The 18,706-nt window shown below is 39.4% G+C and overlaps 1 pseudogene; it reads right to left on the bottom strand.

Moving 5' to 3' along the window:
• Positions 1 to 18,706, bottom strand: part of LOC147503366 (uncharacterized) — a 99,352-nt pseudogene that overhangs the window by 50,026 nt on the left and 30,620 nt on the right.

Below are 18,706 nucleotides of genomic sequence, written 5' to 3'. Positions count from 1 at the left end.
CAAAGTGTCCTCCGCAAGGCTGATCATGACAGAATGATAGAATGGATTCCTGTTCCAATTCTGGGATGCATCTTCGAATAATCTGATCCGAACACTTCTTGAATAAGTATGGATCATCCCAAAAATAATATATGGCTGATAATGGTATATTTGAATAGTCTACCTACGAAATGAACAATGAAACTCAAAACGTAAGTAAACTAAAACTAATCTTATGTGTCTAATTTATTAAAGATTTCTCTACTCTCAATCCCTTGAGATATAGTGGAGTAAGAGGTTCGTTCCACTCCTAGTGCTCTAGCATGGAATGTTTTCTAGTCTAATTGATCAATCTTAAAGTCAATGAGAGCTTTACGAAGGTGTTAAACTACGATGCAATGTGAAAAACAATATGTTGAATTTAACTACGAATGCTATGGCAATATGATTATTTTGAATCTAGATAAAAGATTAGAGGGGAATTGAATCCACCTCGAATCTAACTTAATAGCCTAGCATAGATTCTTGTATCTCGATTCTTACGTTCTTACGGCAAGAAATTCGAGTTCTAATCCCTAGTGTTCATGGCATTTCTACCGAGTACTAACTAGCATATGAGGTCGTCCACCCATTCTCATGGCGAATCACGACCTTCTAGATTGGAATAGACTCTACAATGCTTCTACACTATACCACTAAGTTTTCATCAAGGTTTCATCAACCCCTCTAATGGAGGTTTTAGCCTTGAATCATTCCGCAATCATTCCCATATGAATCTAAACTAAACATATTATCAAGATTCGAAATTTACTAATCTAATTAAACAATGATTAAATTTTAATTAACAACTAAGAAATGGTAACCAATCAACAATTAAAACTAGATCTAATAGATTGAAATAACACAATTCGAAATTGATAAAATAACTATTTTATTTATCTAATCAATCAAGAACAATGATTCAAAGACTTAATCTAAAACAAGAATTGAAAATGGAACTAAAACTTAATTTAATTAATGAAAACAGATCTAGAATTATCTATATTATTTTAGGTCTAACTAGCTACCATTAACAAAGAGCTAAGCTTTGGCTTTTATACTTTCAGATCCAAAAATCGTGCATGGGCTTGGAGCCATGTTTTGGGCCAGAGAATCAGGCCCAAAACCCAATTCTTTCAGTCCAAAAAGGCTTCTTCCTGCTGCAGTTGGTTTCAATAGAATTTTCGTCCACTTTTGCTCCTCTGATTGGAGGCTTGGACCATTGGAAAGCTCTTTCCGAGCCGGTCGTTTTGGCATAAGGTAGGCCCCATTCCGAGGTCTGAGTCCAAAGATACGGCTTTCGGATGTTCTGCTAACTTGTGTGCTGTTTCAACCCGCGTCGACTTTTCAGCTTTTGACCGGGCTTTAGAAAGGCTTTGTCTTCTTGAATCTTGGCCTTTAATCATGGAACTCCTTAGTAACCGACCTTAGCTCCTTTATCTCGCTAAAGTGGCACATTTCTGCATATAATGAACTTTGAAACTTGAAATGCAATAAAACACGTAATCAGTGTTAACTCTTAATTATTACTCACATAATTGGTCTAAAAGTATGACTGTTGCAGGGTTAAAACTACAATTTTGGGCTCTTATCAAACCACCCCCAAACAATATTTTGCTTGTCCTCAAGCAAAGATGAGAAATTAGAATAAGTGACCAAAAATGGAGTTTTATCTCTCGTTTATTTGAGTGCGATTGCATTGACCATATGCACTGACAAGGCCTTAAACCACTAGGAATTCCCCTAGTGGACGAAGTTATAGCCTCGTGAGAGTTTTTCGATGAAAGGTACTCACAAACTTCAACTATACTACAACGACTAAGAAATAAAACTATTGTTTCCTCATTCATGTCTCAACTATCTATACATCTCACTAGCAATTGAATAAGAATAACCAAGTCAAAAACCTAAACTAATATATGCATAATAATCAATCATCTATGATACAAATATATATACTATGAGTAATACTATGAAATGTCTAGCAGGTTCGTTTCTGAAAACTCGGAATAGCGTCTTTAAGTAGGTCCTCACATAATTGTCAAGACGAAAACCACTCTGATTTTTCCACTCAAGTTTCGCTTCTCCAGTGTGTAGTGGGCACACTTTACCTTACAATCTCAATGACAACAAGGAAGCCAGAGTCGATCAAACACATCTGCCACTTACTATCACACTAACCTATTCCTAATTGAGCTAAAGGTCTTTATTAGGTGTTGCGGGGATTAGGAGATGGTTTAAAAAGGAAGGAAATGGATATTCAAAAGGACAAGTCTGAGATAATAGAGTCTTCATATTATGTAACTTAGAGAAAACCTTGTTATTTTCTTTTGCTTCTATACTTTGTTTCCATCCTTAGCCATATTTTTCTTTTTCTTTGGCTTTTGACTCTTTTATTCTATTTTTTTGGAGTTTTTATTTTATTTCTATTTTTTTTTTTTCTTTGGATGCAAACTTCTTTTCTTATTTTCTGAAGCAACTAACTAATTTTTGTTTACACGTGTTTTCTCTTCTTCTTTCTTCCTCATTCTATTCTCGGACTTATTCTAAATTGGGTAGGTTGATTTTTTTTTTTTTTTTTTTTGTTTTGTTTTTGTAGGGGGTAAAGGATTTGTGGTTTATGAAAAGCTAAAGAAAGGCTCGAGAGGGGCGACTAGCGGGAAAATAATTCATAGGTTTGAATTTTGGCTATATCGATCCAAAGAAGGCCTAAATTCTCGCTTAGGATATGGCATAGTGATCAAGCAAGTGGGCGTGTGATTTCTCTATCCGGATTTTACTTCTCCCTTGTGTCATTTCTCAAATGTTAAATTTCATATAAGGCTTTAGGCTATATTCTCACAGGATTTGTAGAATAAGTACTCTAGCCTAGTTTTCAGAAACTTCTTGCTAACAATCATAGATACTCATGTAATATATTTATAGATAGATGCAAAGATTATTACCTACATATTAACCTAAGTTTCTAACAATTATTCTCGATGCAAAAGCTCATTGAGACTTCTAGATTGTTAAGAGCATAGAGAAAGAAAACAATACCAATATTCCTAAGTGTATAGCATAAACTTATTTATTTATATTTTTGAAATTTTTTGAAATTTTAACTAGAAACAAATGCATGCATATTATACATATCTATATCCTCACAGATGCCTTAATTACACATGTTTCTATGCCCCCACCCCAAAACAAGAATCATGCTTTGTCCTCAAAGTATTGTAAATAAAGAGGGTAGGAAAAATACCATTGAAACGTGTGAAATTCAGGAACATCTGCAAAACAAAGTTAGAACGTACTAATATAGGAAATAAAAACTGACGCAACTCTATAAGAGTTCCATCCATTATGGGGGTAACCGAATTAAATTGCTTGGGACATAAGCAGACACTAACAAAACTAAAAACTTACCTTATCTCCCTTTTAAGCATCCTCTTCCTCATTAGTGAGGCGAGGTTCCTTAAGCATCTCCCCGGTCCATTGTAATTTGCCAAGTTTCCGTCGGTTATCATCTACTAATGCTAACTTTGTTAAGTGTTATCATGCGATGGGATGTACGGGGCAACCAAATGAGGCTGCACCCGCCATCCGAGCCAAGTCATTATTTGCAATGAGCGAACCACCCGATTGGTGGGTCTCATGACTTCAACCCTTTTCCAATCGTGAATTGTGCACGTAATAGGGTAAACAACTACGATGATGATGCGGCTTACCAAAACAGGCATAAGAAGATACTTATGCCTCATGCTTTGGGCTCTCTTAAGACTAGCGACTAAAACTTCGGGGAATGTCATATCGGCGACGTCCCTTCATTAAAGCGAGGAAAATGTCACCAGCTAGATCTTGTTTGCGAGAAAGGAACCGCCATTCCCCAAAATATTCATCGGGATGAATAACATGGTGGTGCCTACGTTTAGGGAAAGGCTACCAAGGGCAATGCTATATCGCCCACGGTCCATTACTTTCGAAATACCCTCCCCTATAATACTCATGGAAATATGTATAATCATAAAGATATGCATTATCGGTCATATCGCCCATGTGTGAGCAGGATCGGTATTGGTAATCCACGAAACTAGAAGCGACCACATTTTTATAGAATTGATGTGTCGTGTCCTCGACTTCTGACGAGAGAATTCTTGTTCTCCATCCCCGATTACAATAGAATTTAACATGGTCGTAGAAATAAGCGGAAGTCGTGGTGAATATGAATCGTCATCACTTACCCGGTAGATGACGCCATCCTAATCGCAGGATTCTTTTGTCGGAACCAATGTCCATAGGTCACCGGTGCCAACACATCTTTGAAGGACTGTTCAGGGTATGACTATAGGAGATGTCATCACAATAACTCTTTGAATAGCTCCACAAAAATCACGGAATGACGATCCGAAAATTGGAATTTTCAGCGTTAACGAAGGCGGGAGGCGGTCGCTTCTTCGTGTGTTAATGCTTTTACAGTGTTTTGGGCGCGGGTCGCGCTCAAGGAGGGTGCGGGTCGCGTTCTGACAAAATTTTTCGAAAATGTAAAGAGCGCAGGCGCGCTCTGATTAGGTGCAGGCGCTCTCGTAAGTGCTGAACCCGGAGTTTAGAGCAAAAAGAAAGAAAAACTTGGAGTGGAAGGTGCGGGATGATGGTGGGATATAGTGTGGTTTGTTATTGTAGAAAGAAGGGAGTTTAACTAGGTTATGAGCTTTCAAAACGAATCAGCAAGTTTCCGATTTGTTTGAAGGCAATTTCCGGAAATAGGAAAATTCCAAAACCGAAAACGGAAACAACCCATTTCCATGAGTTTCTATAAATCCTGGTATCTTTCATACTGGATTTAGAATAGTAACTTCTAAACTCTCGTAGATTTCATGCTATCACCACACAAATCATAGATATGCTGATATCGGCCAAATTATCAACCTTTCCTCCAAGACAACTTACAGCATATGATCATATAACGACTTATGCTTGGTATAAATATTTCCACCCCCAAACAAGTCGGGAAGGTGGGATTAATGATAAAAACAAGGAGTACTCGAAATTAACCAATTATATTAAAAATAAAATTTAAATCCAAACAACATAAAACAAACACATTAATATTTAAATTTAACTACCTAATTAAAATTCAACTAATAAAACAATCAAAACCATGAAATAACAGCGAACACAACTGATGGTGAACACCTAGTTGTGTGATGAAGATGTACTCTGAGATGGAGATTGGCTCTGGGATGGAGAATGGCTTGAACCATCTGTCCTTCGGCGACGACGCTCATGCCTGTCGGACTCGGCTGAAACAGAGTCCTCCACGGGTGGCATGCGTCGTAACATCTCTATTCGGAACAAGCGTTGGGCTTCCATCTCAGTACCGAGTACTGCATACTGGGTTTGTTGTTGCTGGTGGATAGTCTCCATGTTAGACAAGATATCGTCCAGAACCCCTTCAAGCATTTCAAATCTCCTCTGAAGGTTCCCTTGTTTCTTTTGAACTACACTCTGTCTATCTCGGATATTTTCACAAATACCATAAACGCACCGCAAGGCAGTTTGCAACACTTGCATGCGTTCTAAATTAGAATTACAATTATCTAATGCATCTTCATCCAGACATGTCATATCCTCCCTTTCATCCTCCGACTCATCCATTTTTTCTTCAAACAACGGCCAAGTCTCTTGGATGCAATCCGTATAGATACTTGCATTAGAATGCAATTTGATCTTAATAGGAGTAGATCTTGCGACAGCTCTAAAGGAGAGCATGATCTTCGTGATCAATATGGGAAGAGGCGCCAAACTCTTCCCCACTCCTCGAATCAAATTAAACATTAAATCGAGGATGCAGAAATTATACTTCTTTGTTTGCAAAATCAAGAGAACGTGCAGACATTGCAGGCCGATATCACTAACTTTGTCTTTCTCGAGGACGTTCCTACCAATCCACTGAGCTACAACCAGTTGATTGGTTCTCAGGGTGGTCTGGCGGACGCAATGGGATATCGGATTGTATTCACCCTCCACGACAGTATCCTTCATCAAAGCAGGAACTCCAGTATACTGGGATTCCTGAATTGTCGTTACTAGGTTGCTTTCAAGTGTAATTCCTAATAGTTCAGCTAACAACTGTCTCGTTACTTCTCTCCGCGTTCCTCCTAACTTTATGAAAATCCTATCCCTTTCCAATTCTCGCTTTTTATAAAACTGTTCTACCAAATCATAGTGATAGAACTCCTCAGTTGAGTACCACAGTCCGTTCCAATGTCTCTTGAACATCTCCGCGTCGTAAAATGGGGTGAAACTGTCGGAAGCAAACGCGTGTTCAAAGAAAAATTCCCACGTCGTAAGCGCCATTGAAATTTCTTAGACTACTAATGGTTTGTAGACTGTGGGGGAGGCGAGTTTGAAGAAAACTACTAAAAACGGCGTTGGTGACGGTGGTGGTGGTAGAAAGTATAATTGGTTGCTGTTTTTTGGAGTTGGGTTGGTGGTGATGATGGTTTAGAGAAGATTTTAGGTGGATTTGATTTCCTTGCTGTAGGTGTCGTTAGGTTTTCTTCCCTCTCTCTATATTTATTTTTTTATTTTGGTTTCCAAAATTTTATTTAACTTGTAACCGGCGGGATTGAAGTGGAAACACTGTGCGTGCGGTTTGGGAAGGAAGGAGACGCACTAACGTGCGTGCGGGTTGGGCCCAAGCCCAGTTTGAATTCCAAAATTTCCGATTTTTCGCGCAAATTCAAACTCAATTTGCCGCTTCGTTACTGGCCCGATTTTGGCGAATGAGTTATGGAAATGATCAGTAGAGAATTTCCAATCCAATGATCCATAAAACACTCAATTCCAACCATGGGTGACGTATAAGAGGGTGGAAGAACGCCTCGAAGTGCGTGTGTGATGTAAGTTATGCGAACAAAGGAAATCTAAGTTTAGATTACGTCAACCCAATTGAACTACAAGTAATGGGCCTAAACAAAACCAATGGAAAGTTCGAGCAATCCCGATGGAAAGATCATTTGCCCCCCAAACAAATTTTTAAACACAAAATTTGTTTACAAGCGGGTCGTTTAAAGTCGATTCCCAAGACTTGTTGGATTGCTATTTCTATGATTTTTTAAAATTTTAATTTTATTTTAATTTTTTTTATGTTTTATTAGTATATTATAAGAAAAACGAAAAAACAATAAATATATAATTCACCCCATAGAGGAACATGACTCAAAAACCGAGAAAACATGCAAAAGTGGAAAACGTGAATTATGTTAACCGTGGACTTAGGATCCGGTACTTACAGCCACACACTCCATAGGGAGGGGCCGGTTACTGAATGGTGCACTTATCGAGTATATGGAAATGAAAGTAAGTACACCAAATGACAAGGGTCGATCCTCATAGACAGGGGTCTGTAAAAGGACTTCCTCTACATCGAGGGGACGAAGTTAAGTGAAAATGTTTTAATCGTTGACCATTAACTTGAAAGGTACTGTTGTCGTTTGGATTTACCAAGGTGATTGCCCCGTAAGGGGTGACTTCAGTAACCAGAAAGGGGCTAGACCAACGGGTTTTTAATTTTCCTGGGAAAATATGTAGACGGGAGTTGTAAAGCAAAACCTTTTGACCGACCACAAACTCTTTGCGCAAGATATGCTTATCATGAACACGTTTCATGTTAGCTTTATAATCCTTCGCGAGATCGTACGAATCGCTACGGATTTCTTCAAGCTCATTCAATTGCAACTTGAGTTTGACACCTGCCTCATCAATATTGAAGTTAAGGCTTTTTATAGCCCACAGAGCACGGTGCTCTAATTCAACGGGCAAATGACATGGTTTCCCAAATACAAGTCTAAAGGGAGACACACCTATAGGAGTTTTGAAAGCAGTTCTATCGCCCATAAGGCATCCGATAGGCGCTTTGACCGATCTTTCCTATCGGGGTTTCTGAGTTGTTTCTAAAATCTTTTTGATTTCCCTATTAGAAACTTCTACTTGTCCGCTAGTTTGTGGATGATAAGGAGTTGCTACTTTGTGTGTAACTCCATACTTTTTCCCTAGGGATGCAACAACTCTGTTGCAAAAATGTGTTCCACCATCACTAATGATGGCTTCGGAATGCCAAACCCGACGAGAAAATATATTCTTTAATAAAAAATACAACGGTCTTATGGTCATTGCTACGGCAAGCTAGGGCCTCTATCCATTTAGACACGTAGTCCACGGCAACTAGAATATAAATGAAACCGTGGGAAACTGGGAAAGGACCCATGAAATCAATGCCCCAAACGTCGAAAATCTCTATGATCAAGATTGGATTTATTGGCATCATATTACGTTTCGTAATTCGCCCAAGTTGTTGGCAACGAATACACGTCTTGCAATGCACTTGGGCATCCTTAAAAAGGGTAGGCCAATAAAATCCACATTGAAGAACTTTAGCGGCTGTTTTCATCCCACTAAAATGTCCACCACACTCTTTGTCATGGCAGAACGATAGAACTTCATTATATTCCCACCGGGAATACAACCACGAATAATCGATCGCACAATACTTAAAAAGGTAGGGCTCATCCCAAGAGTATAACTTAACTCGGCCAAAAACTTCTTACGTTCATTTCTTGGCCAATTATAAGGCATAACATCAGCCGCTAGATAATTTACAATGTCAAGATACCATGGTGCTGAAAAATGGCATCGATGCTCATCGGGGAAAAGAGTCGGTATGGACTCGAGAATCGATCGATCGTCGTTTGTGAGTCTAGATAGGTGGTCGGCAACCACGTTTTCGACCCCTCTTTGTCCTTTATTTCTAATGTGAACTCTTGCGGAGAAGGATCCATCGGATTAATCTCGCTTAGCATCCTTCTTCGCAAGAAGGTACTTCTGGTGCGTATGTGCAGTGTAAACTAAAGTTTTAGAACTAACCAAATAAGGACGAAACTTATCTAAAGCATAAATGACGGCTAAGAATTATTTTTCGTAGTTGAATAATTTCGTTGAGCATCGTTTAATGTTTTACTAGCATAATAAATGGTGATGGACTTATTATCTAGTTTTTGTCCCAAGATCGCACCAACTGCATAGTCACTAGCATCACACATGAGTTCGAAAGGTTTAGACCAATCGGGAGGCTGTATAATTGGTGCAGAGAGGTTAGCGTGACTTTTAAAGTTTCAAAAGCCCGCTACGGTTAAAATTAAAATCAAAGATTGCATCTTTCAAAAGCAGATTAGTTAAAGGTCTAGCTATTTTCGAGAAGTCTTTAATAAATCGCCTATAAAACCTGCATGGCCTAGAAAGGCTCTAATATCACCGGACGGTCCGTGGTTTAGGTAGAGTCGCTATCTTATCTAGTTTGGCCTTATCTACTTCGATGCCATCACTAGATACAATGTGACCTAGTACTATGCCTTTTTCACCATGAAATAACACTTTTTCCGGTTTAAAAGCGAGGCTCTTTTCTTCACACCGTGTCAAAACCCTTAGCGGGTTAGACGAGCGATCTGTGAAGGAGTCTCCATAGATAGAAAAATCATCCATGAAAACTTCCATAAAGTTTCTACCATGTCACTAAATATATGAAGCATACATTTGGAAGGTTCCAGAGCAATACAAAGGCCAAAAGGCATTCATTTATAGGCATACGTTCCAAAGGGACATGTGAAGGTAGTCTTTTCTTGGTCATCAATGTCAATAATAATCTGAAAATAGCCCGAGTAGCCATCCGAAAACAATAAAAAGCATGACCAGCTAGGCGCTCGAAAGCATTTGATCTATAAAAGGTAAAGGAAAGTGATCCTTTTCGTGTCATAGCATTTAAACATCTGTAATCAATACAGATCCTCCATTTCATAGGACCTTGTGTGACAACATAGTCACCCTTCCGCTATTCTGAACCATGGTAACTCCCCGATTTCTTAGGAACTACATGAATGGGGTGACCCATTCGCTATCAGAGATTGGGTATATGATACCCGCATCGAGTAATCGTAAGACTTCTTCCCTAACCACCTCTTTTATGGCAGGGTTCAAGCGACGCTGAGGTTCGCGAGAAGTTTTCGCATTATCCTCCAAATGGATACGATGAGTGCAAACATTAGGGTCAATTCCCTTAATGTCAGCTAGGGACCAACCAATCGCAGACCGATGTTCCCTAATCACCCGGATTAAACTTGTCTCTTCATTCTTAGATTGAGAGAAGATATAATTACGGATGACTACCATCGGATCGAGTTGAATATATTTTAACTCTGGGGGAAGGGTTTAAGCACCGGGGTGGGAGGAAAATCAATAGATGTTTCGTCCGGGGTCCTCATTTTGCATAATGAATACTTGCTTAGGTAGCAAGTCTTCATACTCAATATGTGGAGCAACCGAAGTGTCTACAATTGGGGTGGACTCAAGGATGGTGTTGACTTCCTCTAAGTAGGAGTCATTTACAAAATCTGACTTTCCAAAAGAAAGGAATTTGTACATATTGTTTTCAGGAAACGTGTTGTTAAAATAATCTTGAGCTAAGCTCTCGATCATGCTAACCTCCCCATCTATAGACGGATCTGGTAATTGTTTCATCATCTTAAAAACATTTACCTCAACTGTGAGATGGCCAAAAGATAAGGACATCTTACCATCGCGGCAATTAATAAGTGCGTTGGCAGTTGCTAAAAAGGGCCCTTAAGATGATCGGTCTGAGTCATTAGCGACTTCCTCAGATCGAGGATAACAAAATCAGCGAGGATAGTAGAAATCACGAACCTTAACAAGCACGCGTTTTCCACTACACCTTTAGGATACTTAATTGATTTTGGTCCGCTAATTGCAATGTTATTTTTGTAGGTTGCATTTCTGTAGGCCTATTTGTTTATACAAGTCTGGGGAGTAAGTTAACACTCGCCCCGTGTCTAATAAAAGTGGTCGCCGTGTGGGAATCTCCTAAGGTGCATTTCTGATAGGGATCGACCAGGGGTCCTTGTACTTAACAATTCCATTATTTTTGGATAAAGTTGGGAATTGTTCAGTTAAAAAGACGTCTTTAGGTATGTTGGTTTTACGCCTAGTAGTGCACAACTCTTTAAGAAACTTAGCGTGATTAGGTAGCTTTTTAATAGCTTCAAGAAAAGGAAGGTTTATCGTTAGATTCTTGAAAAGGTTCCTAATCTCCTCAAAGTTTGTATCCCTGGTTAGCATGGCTAATTTTTTAGGGAACGGTGGTTTAGCTCTATATTTAGTGTATGGCTCGACTTGATGTGTAACCTTGGCTTTCTGTTTCTTAGGTTGTGGTTTAACTGGTACCTCTACAATGGTAGGCTCTTCAGTTTCTACCTCGGTATCTAGTTCGATATCCGGTGTAGGAGTATCTTGATGGGTAACTATAGGCATAGTTATTTTTGTTATCAACCACTTCCCGAACGGAGAGTGGTGATGGCATTCAGGTCACCGACTATTGTCGTTTCATTACTAGTATTACCGTTTACCTCAAAGGCTGTGTTTGTTATTTTAGGGTTTGGTATAGCTTGTCCCGAAACACGCTTTTGGTTGGGCTTTTTCTTGGGCTAACTGTTGTATGCCCTGATTTATGGATTGTAAGATCTGTTGGTTTGATTGAGTCATTGATTGGAAAAGTTGTTGGGTAACTTGTATAAAGGCGTCGATACGGTCCGGTTGTATAGGTGTAGTAGTCACAGGTGGTGCGACTGGAACTATCTCACGTTGATTATTTATGGGTGGGTTTTGATAGTTACTGTTGTTAACCGGAATGAGACCTCTATTGGTATTATAACTATTATAATTATTCTGACCTTGTGCTACACCTTGTCGTGGTTGCGCTTGGTTGTTATAATTATTATAATTTCCTTGACCTTGTCCCTGTCCTTGCCTAGGTGGAGCTTGATTATAGTTGTTTGCTTGCCTAACATTTTGGTTATTAAAGCCTGGAGTTGTAACTTGTTGATTATTTCGCCAACTAAAGTTGGGATGTTGTCTCCATGGGGCATTAGGAATAGGATAGTTATTAATGGAGCAAACATTATCTTGCTCTAATTGTTGTTGTTCATAGGCGAGAGGACAATAGGAGTCAGGGTGCTCAGGACTCAAACAGAAATTACATGGGTTGGAGTTGACATTCATGACGGGAATAGGCTTTTGTTGAATAGAAATAGCCTCTACCTTTTTAGTTAGAGATTCGATTAAATTTTTAAGTTTCGGATCGGCTTTTCATCTCAAACATACCGGGTGACCTTAAATGTTGAAGAAGAACTAGCGAGGCCGGGGGGATATCATCCCCCCATTGTTATTTGCGTTTAGTTTGTTCTTCTAAAATTTGTAAGCCTCGAGGCTCCTTTAGTTAGGAAACTACCCCCATTCATTATGTCAAGGACTTCTTTATGGTGATGTTGAAGTCCTTTGAAAAAGGCAACCTAACTAATGTGTCTTTTGCTAGGTTATGGTGTGGACACTCTATAAGCGGATCGGGTGAACGATTCCAAGCCTCAGAAAATGATTCATGAGGGTTCTGTCGGAAGAAATGAATCTTGGAAAGCATCTCATCCGTCTTTAGGGGTGGGTAAAAATGTTCCATAAATAGCTGAACAAGTTTAGCCCACGAGTCCACAGAGTTAGGCGCTTGGGCAGTTAACCAAGACATTTGCCTTTATCGGGCTAAGGTGAAGGAAATACCCTCGGTTTAATTTGTTCCGCACCAACCGTAGGATGATGGAATGTTGTAAGGACTTGTTCAATCCTACGATGTGTTGGTAAGGGTTTTTCATGTCCTAACCCATGGAAAACGGGTAACAAATTAAATATGTTTGGGGATTCAAAATCCCCAATCGGGTCTGCTAGAACGATGCAAGATTTAGGGCTATCGCCAAAGCTTTGTAGAAGTCGGAGAGAGGAGTCTCTCTTTCTTCACCATTATGTCGTATGGTTGGTGGGATAGTAGTTAGAGGTGTTGTGATTGGTATACTTGATATGTTTGTTTGTTGACGGTTAATTACGTTCGGTGTTTTCTCCCACGGACCTTAATCTCATGCAAGTCTAAGTCTAAACACGAAAACAATCCAAACAATCTTGATATTTAGTATGAACCTCTAACGGAGATGCGAGGTATGGAAGAAAGGAATACCCGATAGCGCGTTTTGCTACGCTTTTATGAATAGCGTCTTGTTTACGCGCGTGTTCAGTGTAAATAACAAGTTAGAACACCGCAGAACTAAAAAAAAAATCGAAGTTGAAACAAACTGTAGAAATCCGCAAATTTTTTGCTTTAGGAGTGAATGCGCTCGCATAGATAGCGGCGTCGGCGGCCCTAGTCCGATAAGTGGCGGGTCGCTTTGGTATGGTAGGTATGGTCGCTACTGGTATGAGGGTGGGTCGCGCTCGTGCTCCAGAGTATAGGGCGCAGGCGCGCTCCTTATAGGCGCGGTCGCGCTCAGTGTATATTTTGTCGGAACTTTTTCAACGCTGAAACGGATAATCACATTATGAATCAAACAAGGGTGGGTGGGTTTAATGGGACTTAAAAATGACTAATTCTACTATGAAAACAATGCTAAAGTGCAACTAAGATGGCAGCTGTGCCATTTGATAATGATATATTTGAATAGTCTACCTACAAAATGAACAATGAAACTCAAAATGTAAGTAAACTAAAACTAATCTTATGTGTCTAATTTATCAAAGATTTCTCTACTCTCAATCCCTTGAGATATAGTGGAGTAAGAGGTTCGTTCCACTCCTAGTGCTCTAGCATGGAATGTTTTCTAGTCTAATTGATCAATCTTAAAGTCAATGAGAGCTTTACGAAGGTGTTAAACTATGATGCAATGTGAAAAACAATATGTTGAATTTAACTACGAATGTTATGGCAATATTATTGTTTTGAATCTAGATAAAAGATTAGAGGGGAATTGAATCCACCTCGAATCCAACTTAATAGCCTAGCATAGATTCTTGTATCTCGATTCTTACGTTCTCTACGGCAAGAAATTTGAAGTTCTAATCCCTAGTGTTCATGGCATTTCTACCGAAAGTACTAACTAGCATATGAGGTCGCGTCCACCCATTCTCATGGCGAATCACGACCTTCTAGATTGGAATAGACTCTACAATGCTTCTACACTATACCACTAAGTTTTCATCAAGGCTTCATCAACCCCTCTAATGGAGGTTTTAGCCTTAAATCATTCCGCAATCATTCACATATGAATCTAAACTAAACATATTATCAAGATTCGAAATTTACTAATCTAATTAAACAATGATTAAATTCTAATTAACAACTAAGAAATGGTAACCAATCAACAATTAAAACTAGATCTAATAGATTGAAATAACACAATTCGAAATTGATAAAATAACTATTTTATTTATCTAATCAATCAAGAACAATGATTCAAAGACGTAATCTAAAAAAAGAATTGAAAATGGAACTAAAACTTAATTTAATTAATGAAAACAGATCTAGAATTATCTATATTATTTTAGGTCTAACTAGCTACCATTAACAAAGAGCTAAGCTTTGGTTTTTATACTTTCAGATCCAAAAATCGTGCATGGGCTTGGAGCCATGTTTTGGGCCAGAGAATCAGGCCCAAAACCCAATTCTTTCAGTCCAAAAAGGCCTCTTCTTGCTGCAGTTGGCTTCAATAGACTTTTCGTCCACTTTTGCTCCTCTGATTGGGTCAAGGATTGGACCATTGGAAAGCTCTTTCCGAGCCGGTTGTTTTGACATAAGGTAGGCCCCATTCCGAGGTCTGAGTCCAAAGATACAGCTTTCGGAAGTTCTACTGACTTGTGTGCTGTTTCAACCCGCGTCGACTTTTCAACTTTTGACCGGGCTTTAGAAAGGCTTTGTCTTCTTGAATCTTGGCCTTTAATCATGGAACTCCTTAGTAACCGACCTTAGCTCCTTTATCTCACTAAAGTGGCATATTTCTGCACATAATGGACTTTGAAACCTGGAATGCAATAAAACACGTAATCAATGTTAACTCTTAATTATTACTCACATAATTGGTCTAAAAGTATGACTGTTGCAGGGTTAAAACTACAGTTTTGGGCTCTTATCAATGGCCTTTGAGTAGAATAAATCTTTTTCTTGCTTGCTCCAATGTGATGGTACCTTGTCGGTCACAAGATAATTTGCAATGTGGCTGTACCATGGCACTTCTGATATACTGAATAACTGTTCATCAGGAAAAGTCTCACAGATTTGTAAATTGTCTTCCGTATTCTCCACTAGCAATCTAGAAAGGTGATCAGCAACGACATTCTCTGTTCCTTTCTTATCACGTATCTTCAAATCAAATTCTTGTAAAAGTAGTATCCATCGGATCAACCTAGACTTGGAATCCTGCTTAGCGAGTAAATGACACAAGGCAGCATGGTCAGTATAGACAATCACCTTTGAACCTATCAGATATTGTCAGAATTTGCCAAGAGAATAGACGACGGCTAAGAGTTCCTTCTCAGTGGTAGAATAATTAATATGAGCTCCATTTAGAGTCTTGCTAGCATAGTAGATTGCATACGACACTTTCTTGTCTCTTTGTCCTAGAACAGCTCCTATAGCATAATCAGATGCATCACACATTATTTCAAATGGCTGGCTCCAATCGGGCGCACGAATGATTGGTGCTGAAGTGAGTGCTTCCTTTAACTTCATAAAAGCTTCAACACATGATGTATCAAAATCAAAGACAATATCTTTCCCTAACAGATGTGACAGCGGTCTTGCAATTCTGCTGAAATCCTTGATAAATCGACGGTAGAATCCCACATGACCTAGGAAGGCACGGATATCTTTGACAGTTCTCGGCTTGGGTAGATCCTTTATAATATCAATCTTCGCTCGATCTACTAGAATTCCTTCCTTTGAAACTTGGTGACCTAGCACTATCCCTTCATTTACCATGAAGTAACACTTTTCCCAGTTCAGAACTAAGTTGGTATCGCAACAACATTTAAGGACTAAGGAGAGATGGTGTAGGCAATCCTCAAAAGATGATCTAAAAACTGAAAAATCATCCATAAAAATTTCCATGTATTCTCCACCATGTCGTCAAAAATACTCATCATGCATCACTGAAAAGTGGCTGGTGCATTGCATAGACCAAAAGGCATACGACGGTAGGCGAATGTTCCGAACGAACATGTGAATGTGGTCTTCTCTTGGTCCCCAGGGTGAATATGGATTTGAAAATATACTGAGTAACCATCAAGAAAGCAGTAGTAAGCTTGTCCAGCTAATCTTTCTAACATCTGATCGATGAATTGCAATGGAAAATGGTCTTTCCTTGATGCGCTATTCAGCTTCCTGTAATCGATGCAAACTCTCCATCCAGTCTGAATCCTATGTTGAACTATCATAGGGCTGATCCCCTTGATATCATCAATTGTCCAACCTATAGCTGACTTGTGTTTTTTTAAAAGTGCTACTAACCTGGATTCCTGCTCCGCAATCAAATCTGATGCAATGACTACTGGGTAGGTTCCCAAATCTCCCAAGAAAATATACTTGAGTGTAGACGGTAAAGTTTTCAATTCTAGCTTAGGTGGCTCCTTCTTAAGCTCTTTAGGTGGTCCATCAGGCATAGGCGATTCAAACTTTTCTTTGAACTTGTTGTCATCCATGACAGGTGATGAATCCAAAATCGCATTGATTGCCTCAACACTAAGTTCTTCACAATCTGAGTCTGTCGAGCTTTCAATAACTCGTCAGTAGGATATGAATGAGTCAGATAATTCTGTGCTAACGCTTCAATCATGCATACCTCGTTCACAGTACACACCTCTTATGGTTGCTGTAACATATGGAAAACATTGGTCTCGACTTTTATATTACCAAAGGATAACATCATATTACCATTTCGACAGTTGATGAGTGCATTTGCAGTGGCCAAGAATGGTCTGCCTAGAATGATTGGTATCTGCCTACCGGATGTAACCGTGGTCGAAAGTACTATGAAATCAACCAGATAATAGAAATCATCGATCTTGACTATGACGTCTTCAATTAGTCCTCTAGGTATCTTCACTGATCTATCTACCAACTGTAAAGTAACATCAGTCGGTTTTAGATCCTTCAAGCCCAACTTCTCGTAGACGAAATATGGTAGAAGATTCACACTGGCACCCAAATCTAATAAAGCTTGTTCCTCTAAAGAATCTCCAATTCTGCATGTAACAGTTGGACTTCCAGGATCTTTCAGTTTCACAACCGATAGATTTTGTAGGTACGATGAACATCATTGAGCGATAAAAGCTTTTTTCGGAATGTTGGTCTTCTTCTTCACTAAATCTTTCAGGAACTTGGAATACGAGGGAACTTGCTTGATGGCAGTCAGAAATGGGATATTAATCTGTAAATTCTGAAATACATCATAAAATCTCCTTATCTTGGTCATGTTTTCTGGTATTCACTAGTTTCGAAGGAAACGGTGCTGGCGGATTCTTCAATATCGGTTCTCTTCTTTCGGCTTCGTTTGGCTTGGTAACAGATAGTGGAGTGATAGGTGGAGTCACTCGTGATGGCTTCTTCTTACTTACTTTCCAGATGGTTTCTTGACTTCTCTCTCAACGATTACTTGGGTTGGTGGCACAACACTAGATATATCCGGAGTGTTAGAGGCTGGGTGGGATGGTGGGGACATAAGTTACCTTAGGCTCCACTTGAGAATCTTTTCTGGTTCATAGACAATCTTGTTATCAACTTTCTTGCCCGACCTCGAGTGTGGTGAGAATTAACTTGGGCATTCGACCGAGTAATCTCCGGGTTATCCACTGCGGGACACCTCTTCCTTTCAGATTTGGCTCTACCGGCTTGGTAATGTTCCTTTCGATCTTTCGTCAAGGCGGCGATTTGTCCTATCGGCCTTGAATGATAATAAAGTTATTCTCTAACTTTTGGGTCCTTTGATTTGTCCGTTTATTTCATTGACAATGGTGGTGATAGCTTCTTCCGGATGTGGGATAACCGCTTTGCGACCGTAGGCGTATATATATATCCACTCATAAGATCCGGTACTAACTCTCTGTTTGTGTTGGCTTGGTATTCTTTGGATTACGGTATATTTGTTGATTTCGTATGGTTCTTTGGCGGTTTTGGAATTGATACTGGTTATTCTGGAACTGATTTGACTGATTCTGGAATCTTGGAGGAAAATTCCTCTGAATTGTATTTTGTGGCTTCCAATAATTCTGTCCCTGATTGAACTGGTTATTTCTTCCTAAAGAGTTGATACTACATGCCTCTGCATTAGTATCTAGATAGTACGAACACTCTTCAGTGGTGTGGCCTTCATCAGAACATAGCTCACAAATTGCATAACAAGGTTTGGATGGCTGAGGTTTAGCTTGAAAAGTGTTTGCTTTTGGAGGATTCATGGAGAACTGATCAAACTTCTTGTTCAGATTTTCAAGTCCTGTTGATAGGCTTGCCATAATTGATAGCATCACTTGATTTGGGTCTTCTTGAATTTGGTTGCCAAATTAGCCCGGCACCCTCCACTCTAGCTACGTCCTCGTTGCTAGTACTCCATTGTTGAGTGTCTTTAGCTAAATTCTCGAGAAAGTTGTAGGCTTCCTCTCCATCCAATGATGTAAACTTACCTTGATGCATTGACTGTATCATCTACTTGTTCATAGTAGAAAGTCCTCAAAAGAAAAAATGAGCCAGTGTGCTCTTATCATAACCATGATGTGGACA

This window comes from Coptis chinensis, chromosome 4 (genome assembly GCF_015680905.1).
Source record: "Coptis chinensis isolate HL-2020 chromosome 4, ASM1568090v1, whole genome shotgun sequence".
Classification (NCBI taxonomy): Eukaryota; Viridiplantae; Streptophyta; class Magnoliopsida; order Ranunculales; family Ranunculaceae; genus Coptis; species Coptis chinensis.
The sequence above is the reverse complement of the archived record's forward strand: the minus strand, read 5'-3'. Positions and strand labels throughout refer to the sequence as shown.